Below are 14,874 nucleotides of genomic sequence, written 5' to 3'. Positions count from 1 at the left end.
CATGTCCAAATTTTGTCAAAAACGAGTTATGTATCAAAAATGTTGTGATTTACTAGTAATTACCATAATGCATATATTTTCAAATTAAGCTAATCAGGGGCAATTCAATAAAACAACAGCCAGGTCTGCACCATTTTGCACGGCTGTTTGGCAATTTTCTTCTGTTTTTTTACAAAAAGTATAATATTTAGGAACATGTCATTTATTACCCATATTCCTAATTTTACCCCCCACCAGCATGCCAGCTCTCACATTTAGAACATTTTCAGATCATCCAGGAATCCTCTTAGATGGCCATTAAAGTTCCCAGAGTCGCAGGTGGATGAATTGTTTATTACCAAAAATTGCCTGGTAATTATCTAAAAAATGAAACATACATATAATCAGTATAACATATGGTTGCTGAGAAAAAGGCCCAAGTTATAATAGTCCTTTAAAATAATAGTAAATCTTCATGTTGGGCAAATGGTAGCTCTCCTGCCTCCAGGCCATTTGTCTCTCCGGGCCAGCCTGTAATCACATTTTTTATTAGTCTCTTTGTGTTTTAGTTTTGCTGTTGGAAATTGGTGGCTACAGATAGCAAATTGGGGGTGCATTTGCTACACAGAGATCCCCCACTGTGGATAATGAACTGAGTAATGTCAAAAGACCTGTGTCTTATCTGAAGGGGGCAACCATTTCGATCTGAAAGGCATCCATTTCTTGTATTTCTTTCAAAGTTCAGCTCCTCTTAATTGTAGCCCCTGTTTCACACCTCCCCTCTACATTCTGATGCAACAGCCAAGGCCAGTTGTCTCTGCACAGAGCCCAGCCTTCAGGGACAACACTTTTAAGGCAGGACACATTTTATTGCAGTTGTGAACAGCGGGATGGAAGCCAGGCTTTCAGTGGGGAGGTCCTTTGTGATGTTTGCCCATTGCCCCACCATTTGTCCTTGGCATAAGGGAAGTCACAGATTGAAATTTCCAACCTCAGCCTTTATTCTTTGACATACAGTGGGCCTCATTACGACCCAGGCGGTAAGTTACCGCCTGGGTCGTACCCTTACCACCATGGTGTAAACTTTGTTTACACCATGGTGGATGGCGGATTTACCGCCCCATTCCAAGGTGAGTGGGGCGGTAAATCCCCATTTCCCATTTTACCCTTCCCCATTCCCATTTTTGCCCCATAGGGCATAATGGGAGTGGGGATGGCGCTAATTACGCCACCGTAAATTACGGTGGCGTAATTAGCACCATGGTCCCTTAGCGCCATGGATTTTAACGCCTGCAAAAAGCAGGCGTTAAACTCACCATGGCGCAAAGGGATCTCGGAATCAGGCGTTAAGGGTCGGCGCCATTTACGGCGCCGTTAACCCCTTAACGCCTGATTCGTAATGAGGCCCAGTGTGTTTTACTGATCAGGGTTCATTTTGCTTTTGTTTTGAAAGTTCAGGGCTATTTCTTACAGTCATTGATAAAATACACTTTTTATTATCTACTGTTTGTTTTTTTCTGCTGAAAAGTGGGTTTGAATTGTGAAAGTGTACCCCTTTTGATAGGTCACAGTTCCATTGAAAAATTATGCATTTATTTTTCAGCCCACAATGTGATGTGCTTTTTCAATCTGCACTCGGATTACATTTTTGTTTTCACTTTTTCTGGATTTCTCTTGCAGAAAGACACGCACATAGTCTGCCTAAATATGTCCAATTGTGTGTGCAGGTTTCTGAATGCTGGCAGTTCATTTTCCGTGGGCCCTTCAGTTCTGTGGGTTGGGGCCTTTGATTACACCCCACAGTTTTTTGTCCGATTGAACTGAACAATGGCAACAATAAGCCCTGAATAGGGGTATTAAGCAGAATAAAGCACACAACGTGACCTGCAAACATTCTAACCGGGTTTAGGTAAAAAGAAGCTCAAAGTCGCTTATAATAGAGGACCTGGCAACACTTGGCATATCACACTTTTTAGCATTGCAAAGTTTGCCTAGCACCCACCACAGTTCTGAATGGCACAGCACTGGCATGCCCCGGCACTCTGTTCTAGACTTTTCGGGGTATTCCAGCGCTGCACTCCTGGACTGCTTCCCACCTTGCGTGGGCGCCCACCTGATGAAGTACCCGTTCCCCGCCTGTGAAAATAGGAGGTAATGAGGTGTATGAATGTAATGGTGTGTCTATTGAACCCTTATGGTCCTTTTAAATAAGGTAACACATTGCACGATGGATGGGATGGAGAAAAACTCTCACACCAAATAAGAAGACTGACTTAAGAAGTTGGCAAAGTATCTGTACAACAGACATCAACAGACATCTCACAGCATGGTCTCACCACATTTCATAAAAAAACATTACTTTTATAGAAGAAGCCCATCATATGTGATGTGAAACTATGTGGCAAACTACAAAAACCTACATGTGATTGTGATTGGACTAAGGGGAGATCCCAGTATACTTTCTATAAAGGATTGGATTGTGATTGTGTCTCTATAGTCAAGTGGGCAACACATGCCCTCAATTTGTGCAAGTCTCTTTCAACAGTGATTGGAAACACAGTATCTCATTGGTTCTCAAACTAGAAGGCTTTTCGTTATATGGCCTTCTACAATTGGTTGGCACGCTCGTGCCCTTCTGAAACATTTGATTCTCTAGCAACACGTAAGCTGGTACTCCAGGTGCTGGTGGGTGGACTTGACCGTGTCTCCCCACGCAATTACCCCATCATCTCTCCTCACTCATGCCATCTGCCATTCAGATTGTCTTTGAACTTGGCCTTGTGGTAGCTTCTTGCTCCTGGGAATATAAGAGAGTGTGAGCACATTCTTATCAAGGTTCAGGCATGCATGACCACATCTATTTCCATCTTGGACTCACGTGATCAGATACTTTGAATCGGCCCATTTTATAGCATTTATTTGTCGTGAATAAAGAAACTTGTCACTCATGGTGTTCTCTCTTTGCAATTTAACAAGGGATGCTGCGGCGTCTCACGTTCACTGTTCTTCAAGTAATGATAACCAGTTTTGGGGCAGCTTTAACCTTTGACACAAGGCCAAATAGTCTGCCTTTGGTCCATCTTTGAGCATCGGCTTATTTCCTTGCTGCGACACGCACACAGCTATCAATCCTCCTTTCTCCACGGGTTGAGCTTACTAAAGTTGTGACATTGAATGTCCAGATTCTATTTATATATTCACTAAAAAAACACTTTGTTAAGGGGACGTTATGGTTAAGTTGCCCTACTAAAAACCTGTGCAATTCACAAAAAAAAAACTTTACAAACGTGCCATTATGGTTCAAAGTAAAACCAAAAACCCCCTGAAATTCGCCAGTTATGGTAGGCTAAGCAACCATACCTTCCCCCACCACTGTGCACTGCTAACACAAACACCCAGGACATGAAAGATGGCATCAAAAATGTAATTGATGACATCGCTAATGATATCACATGTGTAGCCCCTTTCTTTTTGTTCACTGCCATATATATATATATATATGTATATTCAGTAAAAAAAACTTTGTTAAAGGGACGTTATGGTTCACATTAAAACCAAAAAGCACTTGACGTTAGCTATTTATGGTAAACTAAGCAACTATAACTCGCGCCACCTATATGCATTGCTAAGACTAACACCCAGGACATCAAAGATGACATAACAAAGGAGTTTGTTTAAACTCCATGAAGGGGTATTGATTAGAAGGCAGGTATATGTATGACCAGCTGGTGTCTGTCTAGTCTGTCAAGTGTCTGTCATATGTGTTCTGTTGTACGTCAAGTGTAATAGAACTGTATCGTTGATTGTCCGAAATGAAATTTGGTTTTACGCGATTCTGTAACTAAGAGGGAATCGCCAATGAATTGATGGTTTTGAGTTAATTGATAGTAAAAAATAATTTGGTGGGAAAAGATTGGATCTGAGCTTGCGTATCTGGTGCTCGCTCATGCTAGTAGAAGTGTAACAAACTATATAAGTATTGTTGGTAACGGAATTGAAAATGGATGTCACCCCACGTGCGCATCTGTGCATGCAACTACCCAAGCATGCTCCTAAACTAAAAAAGTATAGCACAGAGTGGGTTAAGGGTACCGCCCACAAGATGTTTATGCCTTGGCCACAGAATGGGTCCCTATCTAAAGCCGTCTTACAGCACATGACGACTTATGTACATGCCACATATACAGGCAAGAAGCTAGAGAAACGTCTTGCTGTTCTAGAATTGTGGAAGATGTTTGAAGAGACAAAGGTGGAAGAACCACCCACAGACTGGATACTAAATGTATGTACGGAGGGGGGTGAGATGCCTACCACGCCACCAGCCCTTCCTGAGCCAGTCATTGAAGGTAGTAAGACAGAGGGGCTTTACCCGCTAAGAGAACTTAAGGCAGCCATGGGGTATAGCAACCCCGCATATGAGTTGCCTACATACAGTAGTGACGACACTAAGGCAGGGGAACAGGAAAACAATATTGCCTCCGAGGTCCCGAGGGACAAGGAGAGAAGCGAAAATGAAGGAAAAGATTGGGCATGGAGTTGTGCACCTCCTGATAAGGAGAGAAAGGGAAATAAACGAAAGGGAAAGGAAGGTCGAATTGATGTGATAGTATTCGCGAAAGACGAATGGATGGGAGGTCAGATATTGCTGAAGTTGTATGGAAAAGGAAGTGATGATATAAAGCCAAGAGAGAGGTCTGATGAGACTCAAAGGAGAGAAAGAAAAAAAGAGATGGAAGTAAGGGATGAAAGGACAAGAAGGAAGGATAGGCTAAAGTGAGAACAGCTATATCGCAAAGAGCAAGAGAAACAGCTCAATCGCAAACAAGAGGCAGCCTATGACCAGTACAGACAGACTAAGCAAAGGATGGAAGAAGAGCAAAGGGTAAGTGAGAAGAGAACAAAGAAAAGAGAAGAGGAGGAAATTAGAAGGGCAAAGGAACGTAGAAACGAAAGGATGAGGGAAGTAGACAAGGCTAGAGAAGAAGCATGGAAGCGCAAGGAATTAGATGAGGAAACAGAACGAAAGTGCAGACAGAGGGCACGGGATCTTGAATATCTGGAGCTGGGAGTTAAAAAACCAAAATCTGTTGTAGAATGGGAAGACTTTGAAGAATTCTTCCCTGTGAGCAACTCGGTGCAAGGTATGTGGGACAAATATTGAAGATGACTCTGACACCAGAAGCATCAGTGAAACGATTGATAAAATATACAATGAGATGGGGCTAGAACAGATATCTGATGGGGGAAGGGAAGATGAGCGCTTAGAGAGCACTCAGCTATATGACACTGAGGATGTCACCCGAAGTAGTAGGAGCAGAGGACTTTCCCTAGACAGGCTGGAGATTAGGCAGAATGAAGAAGATGCAAGGAGTTGTGTAAACTGGGAGTATTCAGAATCTGACTCCAGTGGGGAAATGGAGGATGTGGCACACGAGGAAGGGGGACGATGCGAAAAACGGCTCCCAGGGGACCGAGCGTACAATTGTCAGATGCTAGCAAGTCCACAAGTAGGACACCGAAGTCTGCCGTGCAGTCCGGCCGACATGAAGGAACACCCCACAGTCAGAGGGGGGCGTCAGCACCTGCCTATGCAGATAGATTAAGGGCATTGCCAGGGAGACGGCAAGACGGAAATGCCACCCCAGCTTTAGACCGAAGAGCTATGGGGAAAGAAAAGGAAGACTGCACATTCCAATTCCCGCTGCTAGAAAAGGGGGGAGCAAGACCACAATATATTCCATGGCCACACATGGACTGAGAGAACCTAAAAAATAAGCTTCCAATGCTGACATCGGGAGTCGGGAAGTGGATACATGAGTTAGAGAAAATGACGGGGGTGTCACCTTAGCTATAGGGGACATTAAGGGCCTCCTAATCGCCATACTTGTTGAAAGAGCAGTCGATGTATGGAAACGGGCAGGCTACCCTCGGGTAACCATAATTGACACCTCCGATGAGGGTACCAGGGGGGCTTTCAGAATAATCAAAGTGGCTTTCAGAATGCGCAGATTGGCAGTCCAGCTACACCAGGTGGACAGATGGCCCGATCACCGCCAGTGTGTTGGCTGTGTGGAAAAACAGGACATGTGGCGCGCATGTGCAGAAGCCAAGGCATGTGGCAAAATAGCCAAGGGATGGGGGCAGGCATGGTGAATCAGCCTGCTGTCCCGCAGCTGGGCAGTGCACAAAATCACACAGCACAGCAGCAGGCGTCAGGCTTGCAGCAAGGTGCGCAGCAAGTGGTTCAACCCCCGAGCATGGGGAACGTACCGCAGGGGCAATCCCAGCAAGCACCACCGCAAATGTCACAGGGCACTAGCTCCGGAGGGGGAGTCAACCCTGGGAATGGGGGAAATCAGCAAGTGTACAGTGGGCCGAACCTATATATGAAATAGGACAGCTCACGGGGGACTCTGATGTGTTCTATCCTATCAGTGACACCAGACCCTAATAGGGAACCTAGGGTGAATGTCGTCATAGAGGGTAAAGAATATTCCTTCTTAGTTGACACGAGTGCGACGCACTCGTGCATACGAGAATGCAAGTTTTCCTTGTCCGGCGAGGCCATAGATACTCAGAGTTTCACGGGAGCTCACAGTAGAGTTCCCTTTACAGACGCACTCCCAGTCTCTGTGGGAGAGCGCAAAATGAATGTACCCTTATTATATTCACGTCAGACCCCAGTAAACATCCTGGGTCGGGACTTAATGACTAAGTTGAATATGACAATCTCGTTTACCAAGAACGGTATAGTGTGCTCCACTCCAGGAATGCATTATTCGAACGTGTGCAAAATGATTTTGAGCATCCTCAGGATGCATAGCCATGAGAGCTATACCGTTAGAGCCAGAAGTCTTCGCATATGGTGTGTGGGTGCTCATGGCGGGATTGCCAGGCCTCGCAGATAGAACTATGAGGATACCTGATGAGTTTCTATTCAGACCCAGAATACCTATGCACGACGAGGAAGGACAAGTATTTCTCTTAATGATACAATCTGCCGCAGTACGAGGGAAGGTGGTATTGGTCGAAGGATATGACGACGAAAGCAGACAATGGTGTGCGATTATCGCCATCGAAGAAGGGTACCGAGTGACTGACATCACTGATGACGATCTGTTCGAAGAACACCCTGAACTAGAAAAGAGAAGGCTAGAAGTGAGTCTCATATTCTGGGTCAAAATGATCAAATGGGAGGTGCCACAGAGAATGATGCTGACACTGATACGTCCAGAATACTTCGAAGATGACATGGCTCAAGTGCCTGTCACAGTATGGACTACAGGGCCCTATGACGTAGGCCTCCTGAAGGGAGCAGGTGAAGTGAAAATTAAACTAAAACCAGGAGCAATTTTACCAAGAGCATGACAATACCCTATGTCCAGAGAGGCAGAAGAAGGAATCGCGAAGACAATTTCCACCATGATAGAGCAGGGCATCCTAGTGACATCAGAATCACCTTGCATCACAGTGATTTACCCTGTCAAGAAATCAAAGGGAGGGTCTTGGCGTTTAATCCAATATTTCAGAGCATTAAGCGATATAGTTGAAGCCGAATTCCCTCTAGTCCCTAATCCATCCACAATTCTATGCAACATGCCCACTGAGGCAAAATATTTCACGGTGATTGACTTAAAAAATGCGTTTTTCTCAATTCCGTTGCACCGTGACTCCCAAGACCTGACATCATTTACTTTCAGACAAATGTGCCTGAAAAGCACGAGGTTGCCACAGGGGTACTATGAGTCTCCATCCATTTTCAACAGAGTCCTGCAGATCGACCTAAGCTATATTGCAGTAGACAGTGTTGTTTTGCAATATGTGGATGACATTCTGATCTGAGGCATCACTGAGGAACAATGCCGGCGTGACTCTGTCCAGCTACTGACTATCCTGGCTGAGAAAGGATATAAAATTGATAAGGAAAAGTTACAATACTGTCAGTGAGAGGTGCTGTACATAGGCCAGCTAATCTCACACAAAGGGAAAAAGGTAACCCCAGAAAGGGCTGATGCTATCATGAACACGGCTTAACCACTCACAATAAAACAAATGCAAAGCTTCTTAGGCCTGTGCAATTATGTCAACTACAGCTTGTATACCAAGCCCTGGCTTCAGGCTTTGAAGAAAGCCCAGGCAACAAAAGGAGAAATTGAATGGACTGAGACAATGGAGAAAGGGTTTGCAGAACTTAAGGGGGCAATTTGTAAGGCCCCAGTTCTCGGGATTCCTAATTATGCAGAGTAATTCTACCTGTTCTCACATACCGATGGCAATTTTATGACAGCAGTACTCGCTCAGCGAACCTCACTGGGGTACAAGCCCCGAGCGTATTACAGCAGGAGTTTGGACCCGGTCATGAAAGGCCACTTCCCATGCGAACAAAATCTAGCTGCTGCCGTGTTCGCCATTGAAAAGGCGTCATCCATTGTGATGGGGTGCTCCATGACATTGTACATCGAGCACTCGTTATTCGCCATATTAGAAAAACCAAATGGCACGCTGACATCTCAGAGAGCATCCGCATATGAAGTGATTATCTCTAACCCATCGATCAAAATAGTGCGATGTAAAACTGTGAACCCAGCTACATTCATAGCTGAGCCAGACATAGAGGGAGAACCTATACATGACTGTGCGAATTATGAGGAATCCTATGATGAAATCCCCAGGGTAAAGGAAATCGTGTTCATTGATGGTTCTTCGATAATCGAATCAAGAAGACGGACAAAGATATACAGGCGTGGCCGTGGTAAAACACTTAGCGAATGGAGAGTTCCAAGTACTCGTCAGTGCGCGAATACCCTCTCACTATTCTGCACAATCTGCAGAACTATTGCCGCTTATACTCACCATTGAGAATCATGCAGACCAGGAAGTAACTGTGTACAGTGACTCCGTCTATGTGACATCCACAGTACATGCAGGTCTAGCGCGCTGGAAAAGGACGGGCCACCTCTGAGCGGATGGCATGCCAGTGCAACAGGCAGCCTTATTGGACAGTTTGATAAAAGCTCTACAGCTCCCAGTGGGCATAGCGGTCGTGAAATGCATCGCCCACACCAAGGGGACAGATTTTGTGTCACGTGGAAACCATGAAGTGAACACGGAAGCCAATCGCATGGCATCCAAAAATGAAACAATCATGGACGTGCAGGAGGCACGTACCCATGAGAGGATGATGGTAGCACGTGCCACACCTGAGGCCTATAGTAACATGGGGCAGACTCAGCTAATGGACCTCCAAGGGGAGGTACCTCAGGAGAACAATTTGTGGAAGCGTCGAGGGTGTTCCTTAAACCCCTCTGACGGGTTGTGGAGGCAAGACAGCACTGGTAAACCAGTAATGCCTGTCGCCCTACTGAAGGTAGCATTGGAATAACTACTCTACCCTATACACATGTCTAAAGAAAATATCGCTGCAACGCTCACAGAAGACTAGTTTACACTGAATTTAGTGGAGCATGTTGCGTTCTTCATGGTGAACTGCATAATCTGCCAGCAATTCACCACTGGGCACACATTAAAAGTAATGAGAGGAGTTATCCCCCAGCCAAATGGCCCATTCCAGCAACTGCATATCGACTACGTCAACATGATTCAAGTGTGCAATGGGTACAGGTATTTAATTGTAGTGGTGTGTCCATTCTCTAGATGGATAGAAGCAGGTCCCTGTACACACCCAGACGCTACTTGTGCTGACAAATTTCTTGTGAGGGAAGTGTTCCCTAGATGGGGGGTGTGCAAGGGAATGAGATCAGACAACGGGGCTCACTTTGTTAATGCAGTTTTCGAACAGATCAGCTTGTTGCTTGGTATAAAGTACAAGTTCTCGTTAGCGTATCACCCGGAGGGGAATGGGATATGTGAGCGGCTCAATGGCCTGTTAAAGGAGAGGATAGCCAAGTTGAAGCTCACATTAAAAAAGGGATGGTTGCACTTTCTACCACTGGCATTGTATGCACTTCAGAACTGACCAGGCTCTGACCATCATCTCACGCCACACGAGATAGTCACAGGTAGAAGAATGAGGACCCCTCTACCTCTCGAGATAGAGTTAGATGTGATGCCCAGGAAACGAAGGGGACAGAGATGCAGGTTTACCTGAACTGTATGACATCCGGTGTCTCTGTCATTACAGGCCAGCTAAAGCGACGAAGAAAAGGGTGCAGCGCAGCACAAAATACAACACGAAGTGCTGAAACAGACTCTGCGCAAGGTCTATGTGCACCACCCGTCTTCCCTGGTGACGCTGTTCGCATAAGGAACTTTACAAGGAAGAAGTGGGATGAGCCACGATTCAATGGCCCATCATCGTAGAGGACTGAACTCCTTCAGCGTCAAAGTCCAGGGCAGAAGGGCATGCTTCTTCGTGAATGACATTAAACCTTATATAGGAAAAGAACCTCAGCACGTGCAGACAAGATCCATGACGAGGAAGAAAGATGCATGAGCAGTGAAATAAAGGCGAAAATAACTCAGTTTTAAATTGTGGCTTTGAAACAAGACACTTTCTCAAACCAGTGAAAGATGATAAAGGACATAAAAACGAACACTCTGTGCATCCTAGTTGCAGGGTAAAGAGAAGCACATCCAAAGCCACAACAACAATGATAAAACAAACTTTTGAAAGCATGTCATGCCCAAGTAGTACAAAGAATCAAGACTCTGATAGACTGCAAATAAAATATTTTATGAGATTGTAACACAGTATCCTGAAGCAAACACTGTCAAGACTTTGTTCACAGAACTCATGGTATCTCCTAGTAGAAGCCTCAAGTGGGATGTGCTTACGTATTTTCAATTGGTGAGGCTGTCATATCTGTCACTCATAGGAAGAGAGACCAGTGTCACAGACTTTATTCAAGATCCTGCAAACAAGCAGGTAATTTGGCAACTGCTGCCTGCCATCACGGAAGCCTTTGCCGAGCTACCCAAGCACAGTGAAGAGGACACAAATTCTTCCAACGCAAGTAGACATTGATGAACTCACATTTAATTTGTTCTTTCAAATAATCGAGAAATGCCAGGACTTGTCGGGAGAACAACTGACACACGCACTTTCATCAGAGACCCAAGAAACCTAGCTCAGTTGAACCAGCTGTGGACTAAACTAAATCACCTTGTGGTAGTCCACGCACCAGGACGGTGAAGAGACTGTGTGAATCAAAAGAAAAGCTAATGACCAGGACCCAGCCAAAACAGGACAAATGTCCCTATCCCGGCTGGCGCACAACGTCATGCTTAGACTAGTCACAGACTACCTAGAAATGGTGGGGAGGCCTGCAGATGTTGACGTCATCACCTTCCTTATAGATCCAGCCAACGCCCCACACACGGGTACACTTCTCCACGGCATAATGCTCCAGGTGGAGCTATCTAACTTCCTTCGAGAGTACCTTAGGAGGTTCCAGTAAGACCTTCGCTGTGGGACAGATCGAGGACAGAGACACAGTTCTTCAACTATTCAGCCGCAGGACAGATCGAGGAGAGCAAAGACAAGAACTACACCATCCTATTTTTTCTTTGTACTTTTCCTCTACTTTTCCTTATTTTTATTTTTATTTTTATTTTTATATTATTTTTATTTTTATTTTTATTTTTATTTTTTATTTTTATTTTTCATGTTCACTTTTATTTTTATTTTTATTTTTACAACATTTTATTTTTGTGTGATTTTTAGCAGTTCCATCTTTTCACTCCTTCTCTTTTTACACGTTCCAGCATGTCCTTAGGACCAAAGCAAATTCGAGGAGTTTACTGGGACCTTACCTACTATAGATATGCATTATGAATGTGATGTACCAAAGTTTCTAGCATAACCCTTTTCCATAGTCTAGCAAAAGGAACTGAACTGCATACCCAGAGATCACCGACAGCACCCACAAGAGGGGGGACATTTGTAAAGCACTTGTCGCTTTAATATTAATGACTCTTGGACTACGAGATCAGAGCAAGAGAAGGAATAAATAACTGACTATGAACTCGTTCGAAATGGGGGCCCAGAACAGTAACTTAGTTTTACCCCCAGCAGAAGGGCGCCCCCACTTCCCTGGAAGAAAATGTTGCAAATTGTCTTTCCGAACGATAATGTGCATATGTATAGTCATTATTATTGTTTTTCTTTCATTAACAATCAGAACTGCTTTCTTTATTGGTGCACAAGGTGTCCCAATCTCAGTACACCCACCAGATAATGAGCTTCTGGGGCCTATGAAAGCACCCAGACCCTATATAGTCATTCCAGTCCCAAGAAAACCTGATGGTAAAATTAACGAACTAAAATTAAATGTAATAAGCAGTGATTTAGACACATTTGAGGTAACAAATGAAGAGAAAAGCTGGAGACAGGTCAGCACGGAATGAATGAAAACGCTGCACTGACCACTGCACACACCCACACACAGGATGCACAAAGACAAGGGCAAGTGTCAATGGCCACAGGGCCTCCAAGGAAGGCTACAGAGAAGGGGAGGCAGCCTGCCGAACAATCAGTTCCAGAAAATAGTCGAAGTAACCAAGAGAAGTCAAGTGAGAAACCCAAGAGAGACAGGGCATAGCAAAATCCCTCAAAAGAACAGAAGTAGCCACAAAGGAACTCTCAGAGAAAACACAAATGCTGATAGACTATTTGTTCCCATTTATAGTCAGAGCAAAGAAACTGCATGAGGAGCTTGAAAATAGAACTGCAGAGACTATAATGACAAGCACACCAGCTCGAACACTGCTAACAGGCACCAGATCAACGACACAGCAACACGTTGAGGAGTTCGAGAGCCAATGGCGGCCAGAGAACCTCAATGAAACATTACAAAAGGAGAGGAAGAGAAACGAAAAACCTTTTCCTACCACAGCGATGCAGCCAAAGGACCCTGCTCCATTGAGACGCCCAGAGTGGAAAAGCAGCACAGATGCTTTTAAGGACATAGTAATAGCAAACTACAGAAAAACGCTGAGAATCAAGAGGAGCCCACATGAAGATAACAATGAACTTAACGACTAACTGGACAGCATAGCCCATCTCGGAAATAACATATGGTATCAGCACATGAAGGAAGTAGGACGAAGAGAGTCAGAAGGAGAATGCTTCATATGTGCACTCCTACCATACAGTATGGGAAAATCTAAGATCTTTGTAGCTGTAGAAATCGATGTTCCTACAGCACACTGTATGTCACATGTAGCAATGTGCAACACCAGAGGACAATTTATGGGAAGAGATGCCTCGTTGATATGGGCCAATGAAAAGGATTATCCGGACGAAGATGGCTACATCCCGGACATTAAAACAAGAAACAAGGCGCACACAAGGAATCACGTGATCAGGTATGAGAACCCTGGCGTCAAAGGATCATGGATAAGATGGGAAATAAACCCAAGACTAAACGTTCAAGGAAAAACTGCCGACGAAGCTCAAATCTGGAAGAACAGAGGCCAAATGCAGATTTGGGGAGCAGTGGTTTCCCCAGATGGATGGGAAGAAGGAGTGGTAAACTGCCAAGCTTGGACGGTCTTTGGAGCCTGCTGAGAAGCAATAGAGAATTTGCACAGGTTATGCAAACCTCTATGGCCAAAACTGGTGAAGCTGCTAACATGGGTCGAAGACAGAGGAGGACCCCTGCAGATAGTACCACTGGAAACCCAAAACTATGCTTCAGAAGTAATGGCACGAGGAAGATGGGAGAGAATGTAAACTGCGGGCGAATATTTGAAGCCCCAGGAATGACACAAGGAAGTGCAGTCATCATGGACCATTACTGAGCGTGTGGATCCAAGGCATACATAAGACTGCCGAAGAACTGGGGAGGCATATGCACACTAGTGAATGTCCACGTTCCCATGCTAGTGATCCCTAAGAATGACCTGAAGTTGGACAATTTCCCAAAAGCAGATTCTCATCTGAGGAAAAGGAGGTCTGTGGAACTGATGTCCAGAATGAAGAGAGAAAATTACTTTTCTACCAAATCAGAAGAGGCATTCCATGCAATCCCATACGAACACAGGCTGTTCACCCTCACATCAACAGTGTTCAACACAATGCTCTTGCCACACATCCAAATTGGAGTGAATGCTAAATGGTTGCAGATAACCAGATAGGAGTTATTGCAGACCATCAATACCACTATAAAAGGAGTTAACACCATCAAAGAAGAGCTGAGAGAGATCAGACTGATGACCCTCCAAAACAGATATGTGCTTGACATGATCACAGCAATGGATGAAGGTGTTTGTGCAAAAAATCGGAGAATCATGTTGCACATTTGTACCATCACACGATGAAGAAAACGGAACCTTAACAGAGGCCACAAGTATGTTGACAAACCTGAAAAACCAGATGATCGATGAAAGTGATGATGACAGCTGGTTTGGAGACCTATTCTCATGGGTCCCACAATGGATGGCAGATATATTCAAGTTTCTGGGAGCCCTACTAGCAATGGTAATGCTAGGATCCTGTGTTGTCAAGATAATCATTGCACAGTGCCAGAAAACTGCGAAGAAAAGCATAGGGTTGAAAATAATGGTTGCTATCGAACAAGGGTGGAAGCCCAGAGACCTGACTCATGAAGAAATAAGAGACTTTGTGAAGGCCAGCAAATATGCACCAGAAGGAAGAAAGTTCAAATATCCTAAGAAATGAAGAAGATATGAAGGAAAATGGATCTACTGCAGTCCAAATGGACAATGTCAGCTAATGACATGGAACAAAGACGAACATGTGAAAACAGCAGGGAGTTTGAAAGGAGTGATAAAATATGGACTCCAAAGACTCAGACATTCACACCATCATGTACAAACCCTGAAGACGATGAACATGACACCAAAGAATCAAAAGAAATAAATACAAAAGAGGTTGCTGAAGTGGTCGATGAACCGACCAGAGGGGGGAGTGTA

This window comes from Ambystoma mexicanum, chromosome 4p, assembly GCF_040938575.1.
Source record: "Ambystoma mexicanum isolate Mex_15411 chromosome 4p, UKY_AmexF1_1, whole genome shotgun sequence".
Classification (NCBI taxonomy): domain Eukaryota; kingdom Metazoa; phylum Chordata; class Amphibia; order Caudata; family Ambystomatidae; genus Ambystoma; species Ambystoma mexicanum.
Note: the sequence above shows the minus strand (reverse complement) of the source record.